Raw genomic sequence first — 6,028 nt, forward strand, 5'->3', positions numbered from 1 at the left:
GAGAAAAGGACTAATTTTTGCTACAATGAAAACATTTATTTCAGAGAGAAATGGTTTCTAACATTCAAAGTCACTCTGACTTCTGCAGCAAGATACCTGCTGTTGCACAATGTAGATTAGGCTTGCGAGAGAAAGGCTTGCTAAGGACACCAGTGGCAGATGAAGCTTGCACACCTGGGTGGAGCATCCCAGAGAGAAGTACAGGACAGGCCTGCCTTTAGGAGAGAAGACAGAAGAGATGCCAGGCTGCCTGGTCATCAGAGAAGAAAGGAGTTCCATCCTCAAGTAAGGCAAAAGCAGGACCCACTGTAGCTTGGTCAATAAACAGTTATGGAATGAATGGATGGATGTTAAGATCATGTATTTATAATCTGATTGGACCATAGAGTGTGAATTGAGAAGGAAATCTCTTATTTCATATTTTGGAGAGGGACTTGAATTGTGGAGAAATTGTATGGGTAAATATTTATAATTAAATTAAAGTGCTTATGATTTTGTATGATCCATTTATTCATTCAATAAATAAATTTGGCCAGGTGTTGTGGCTCATGCTGTAATCCCAGAACCTTAGGGCAAGGCAGGAGGATGACTTGCGGTCAGGAGTTTGATACCAGTTTGGGTAACATAGTAAAACCCTATCTCTAGAAAATACAAAATAAAAAATTAGCCCAGGAAAGGGTGTGCACCTATAGTCCCAGCTGTTTATAAGGCTGAGGCAGGAGAATCGCTTGAGTTCAGAAGTTCATGACCAGCCTGAGCAAGAGTGAGACCCTGTCTCTACAAAAAATAGAAAAATTAGCTGGGTATTATGGGGTGTGTCTGTAGTTCCAGCTACTCAAGAGGCTAAGGCAGGAGGAGTCCTTGAGCTCAGGAGTTTGAGGTTGCTGTGAGCTATGATCATGTCACTGTATTCCAAAAAAATAAAGAAACAAATAAGTGTTATTGGACACCTACTTTATGCCAGCACTCATGCTCGATCAGAAATCTGTCCTGTTCTGAATCTAGATAACTGTATCCTCTGACCCAAAGTTGTATGAGGTTTCTGTTCATGACCCATTTGTCAGCTTAAAGACAATGTGAATGGTCTTTGGAGCTTATCTCACTGGATGAGAAGCTGGGCTGGGATCAGTAAAGACATCCCCAGTGGTACCAAGTGGGGTAATACATGAAGGTGTGGGCTGGAGCATCAGGCTACTTGGTTCAAAATATGGCTCTTCCACTTAATGGCCATTCAATATTAGGTAAGTTTCTTTATCTCTAAATCTTCATGTTCTCACCTAAAAAAAATGGGGATAATAACACCATTTATGTGAGAGGATTCTTTTTCTATCATTAAGAATAAGTAAAATAATATATAAAGAATGCCTTGTGAGGCCAGTGGTGGCAGCAGCCAGAGTAGCCTGCGTTCTTGGGGAGTGGTGGGTTGGAGGGGTCTCTTTCCCCCCTTGTTCCTCCTCCTCGGCCAGCTCTGGGGGGTCGGGGCCTCTCGCCCTTCCCCATTGCCACCCACTCCCCTTTTCCCCTCAGTCACCATGCACCTGCAGTTTTTGGCTTTCACCCCCACCAGGAACCAGAGACTTGAGGGCTCAAAGTTGAGCTTCCCAGAGCAGTGCTCAACATGGACACCAGTGTGATTGAAGGTGGATTAAATGTCACTCTTACTATCGGTTACTTATGCATGGGAAGGAAGTTGGCAATGTCATTGGAAAGAAAGGAGATCAGTTAAGGAGACCCCAGAGGAGAGTGGTGCATGGCTCAGAATTATCCCGAGAGAATTATCACTTTGGCTGGACCCACAAATGCCATCTTCAAAACCTTTGCTATGACCATTGACAAACTGGAAGAGGACACCCTCACCTCTCTGACGAATAGCACAGCTGCCAGGAGAACTTTGTCCACCTGAGGCTGGTGGTCGCTGCTGGTCAGTGTGACTCTCTCACTGGAAAAGGTGGTTGCAAGATCAAGGAAATAGGAGAGAGTGCAGGGTCTCGGGCCCAGGTGCCAGGGCACAGCTACTCAACTCAACTGAGCGGACCATCCCTATTGGTGGCATTCTGCAATCTGTCCTTGAGTGTGTGAAACAGACCTGCGTGGTGATGTTGGAGTCCCCCACCAAGGGTGTGACCATCCCATACCAGCCCCAGCCATCTAGTTCTCCTGTCGTCTTTGCAAGTGGTCAGGCTGAAACCACTTAAAGACAGTACGCCAGCCCACAGCCAGATTTCACCAAGTTGCACCAGTTTGGCAACGCAACAGTCATTTTCCGCTGACGCAGGGACACCTGATTGGGTGTAAGTTCAAAGGCATCTGCTCAGACGACTTCTCTGAACGGACCATTCCCCATGATTTGATTGGCTGCGTCATTGGGCGTCATGGCGCCAAAATCGAGGAGATCGTCAGACGTCTGGGCACAGATCAAAACTGCGAGCGCAGTGGAAGGATCTATTGACAGGCAGGTTACCATCCCTGGACTTGCTGCCTGCATGAGCCTGGCTCAGGGTCTAATAGGATTTTCTCTGAGACGAGAGGCTTGGGGAGTAGCTAGAACAGTGCAGAGTCACTCGTCGTCCCGTTCCGCTGTTCACCACCACCCGTACTCCATCTGCGCAGTTTCTGAACAGTCAGCGATTCCCGGCTTTAAATAGTTTGTGATTTCGGTTTCTACATTTTATCATCCACTTGTGATGTTTTAATTACAGCACTTTCATTGCTTTCTGTGTTCAGCTGTTAATGCTGAGATCCATATTTAGTTTTCTCGCTGTTTTGGTTTTTGGTTTGGGGGGGGGGTTGGCTCATGAATTTCTCCATTCGTCATGGAAATATAAGAGTGGAATATGGTACATTTCAGTTTAGTTCTGTAATTACAGGAATTTATCCAAAAAAAAAACAAAATCAAAAGATGGACTGGAGCTTTTTCTTTGTGAATAGAAACTGGACGCCACCATGACACATGATAGTTGTATTATTCTTATCCTGCTGTTATTTTTGAACCTTTTATCTCCCAACCAACCCTGCTTTTTCTTTCAAAAAAGAAAAAAAGTAAAAAGAATACCTTGCATGGTGCCAACATCCAATAAATGTGAAATGTATTGTTCTTATTTCACCATTATGGAGCACTATAGAGAAAGAGCCGATTAAATGGAGCAAACTAGAATCGGGCCTAAGATGAAAAAATCAACAGTGCCAGGACTGCAACTTGCCTGGAATCTCCTGATCAGGAGAACTTCAAAGACAAACCTCTGGTGAGATTCTTCAAGGGGCATTGCTGTTTTGTAGTTTGGTTTGGCCTTATCGAGGGCAGTAGTATTGGACTTCATATAACTCCTAGAAAGTGGTCTTCTTAGGATGACTGACACTTAGCGAAGGGATAACTATCAACATCCTGGTGAAACTTAATAGGAGCCATTGCCAAGCAGAGCGTCTTTGAGAAACTCCCTTATTTCCTTATTCACACCCTGTGGTCTGGCGGAAGGGAGAGGGAACTACACGCTAGCTGCCCCATTGCCTCTGAACCCTTCTCAGTGTACAATGAGGTTCGTTTTCATTCATTCAGCTAATGTTTATTGAGTTCCTATTCCATATTAGGCAAATTGCTACAAGCCAAGGAGATGACATTAAAGGGGGAAAATGATCCCACCTGTCCTGCCCTGACCTCATGGACATAAAGTCAAGTGGCAGAGAGACATTACTCCCACGATCACCTAAATAATTGTAAAAATGTAACTGTGGGCTTGGTGCCTGTGGCTCAAGTGGCTAAGGTGCCAGCCACATACACCTGAGGTGACGGGTTCGAATCCAGCCCGGACCCACCAAACAACAATGATGGCTGCAACCAAAAAATGGCCGGGTGTTGTGTCAGGTGCCTGTGGTTCCAGCTACTTGGGAGGCTGAGGCAGGAGACTCTCTTGAGCCCAGGAGTTGGAGGTTGCTGTGAGCTGCGATTTCAGAGCACTCTACCCAGGAGGATAGTTTGAGGCTCTGTCTCAAAAAAAAAAAAAAATGCAACTGTGATAAGCATTATTAAGGAAAATTGTGTCTTGTTATGAAATAGAGAAATAGAGTAATAGAAGAACTTGATATGGTCAGAGGTCATGGAAGACTTCCTGGAGGTGCAAGGTGATGATGGAAGGGACCAGTACTTTAGCAGAGAGGACAGTGTGTGTAAAGGTCCCACAGGGAAAGAAAGTATGACACCTTTAAGGGAAAGATGATCGAAGATGTCCTAATAACAGCTGCTGTTTGTTGAGCATCTACAAGTAAATTTAGAGCACTTTGCATTATTGGAAGATACTATTATTATCTCCGTTTTACAGATGAAAAAACTGAGAAGTTAAAGAACTTAACCAAGTTTACCCAGTTAGTAAGTGATAGAGCTGAAATTAAGATTAGTTTGGAGAAGTAGGAAAGGAACAAAATACACATTGATTCATGGACTGTGTTAAAATATTTTTAACAAAGGAGCAGGCGTGCGGTGTGTGCGTGAGAGAGAGGTATGTGGGATCTGTGTTTGTGTGTGTTAACATGACATTCGCATTGCAAAACAATCACTCGGGCCGTAGCACAGAGAACTAGCTGAAGGCTGGGAAGACTGGACGCTGAGAAACCAGTTAGGACGGAACTGCTATTGTCTGGGCAAGCGATGAGAGTAGCAGAACTGGACAGCTGACCCCGGAGAAGGACGGGTGGTTGTGTTTGAGATATATTCTGAAGACAAAGTGGGTGAGGCAGGGCGAGGGGATGAGAGGGAGGCTGTGGTGGTGATGGCTCCAGGCTTTTAGCTTATGTCATTGCATGGATGGTGGGGTCATTCTCTTATACGTAAAACACAGGAAGAGGAGCAAACCTGAGTGTGAGAAAGAAGGAAATGAACTTGAGGTATTTTGAGATGTCTCTGCCAAAGATATCAGAAAACGGTTGTATTTTGTGGTCTGTGTTAAAGATTTAAATTGGGGAATCATCTGTGATAAGTAGTACAGTCATTAGTGACAAGGAAACAGATGATTTCACTTAAAGAAAGTGAAGCATGAGGAGAGAAGATTGCCCAATACCTGGGAGGAAGCCCAAGCTCTCCTTGGCCTTGATTCAGCCTTTCACTTCTTTTGTTACTTAGTGATCCACACCCTCTGCTCTGTAAGAGCAAAACAAGTCCAAGTAGAAGCCAGAAGGAGAAACTTATCAGGAAAATAATATCCATTCTATTGAGTTAACCCTTGAGGCACATTTACTTATTTTTTTTTTCATTAAGTTTGAAGTCTTCCTTGTAAAAGGAAATAACTAGCTTACAAATTCTATTCTGCCTTAATCTGGTTGGTGTCTTCTTAATACTACGCAAAACGTGTTTTTCCTATAAAATGACAAGTTAGATAAAGCACATCCAGAAAGTAACTTACCAGATAATGTTCCCAGAGGCCTGGGAGAATTACTTGTTTCTAAAGGAGACTGTTTTACACATACAGGCTGACTTGAGCACCAGAGAGATTGACTTTTTATGGGTTATTTTTTCTTTTACATGTTATTGTTTTTACAGGTTTATGGAGTACATGTAGTACAGATGTATTATGTGGATATTGCATAGTGGTGCAACCTTAACCCAATTAGTGTACCTAGTCCCCATTAGGTCATTAGTTCTCCCACACCCCTCTCTCACCCTTTGCCCCAGTCTCCAGGGGCTGGTATTCTGTGCTCTGCTTCTCCGTGTACTCGTGTCACGTGGCTCCCACTTGTGAGGACATGCAGGGTTTGGCTTTCCGTTTCTGAGTTATTTCACTTATGATTATGGCTTCCAGTTTGATACACTGTAGCAAAAGACATGATTTCATTCTTTTCTATAGGTGAGTGGCATATACATGTCACCTTTCTGTATCCAAGCATTGGTTGGTGGACCCTTAGCTTGATTCGGTACCTTTGCTATTGTGAATTAACATATGAGTACAGCATCTTTTTAATAGAACAATTTATTTTCCTTTAAGTAGATACCTGATAGCAGAATTGCTGGATTGAATGATAGATCTATTTTAGATCTTTGAGA

At 43.6% G+C, this 6,028-nt stretch overlaps 1 pseudogene; it reads left to right on the forward strand.

Moving 5' to 3' along the window:
- The first annotated feature begins 1,618 nt into the window (after window positions 1-1,618).
- LOC100958491 lies at window positions 1,619-2,645 on the forward strand (annotated as a pseudogene).
- Window positions 2,646-6,028: the final 3,383 nt, after the last annotated feature.

The sequence above is a fragment of the Otolemur garnettii genome, unplaced genomic scaffold, assembly GCF_000181295.1.
Source record: "Otolemur garnettii isolate 467f Iridium unplaced genomic scaffold, OtoGar3 scaffold00039, whole genome shotgun sequence".
Taxonomy (NCBI): Eukaryota; Metazoa; Chordata; class Mammalia; order Primates; family Galagidae; genus Otolemur; species Otolemur garnettii.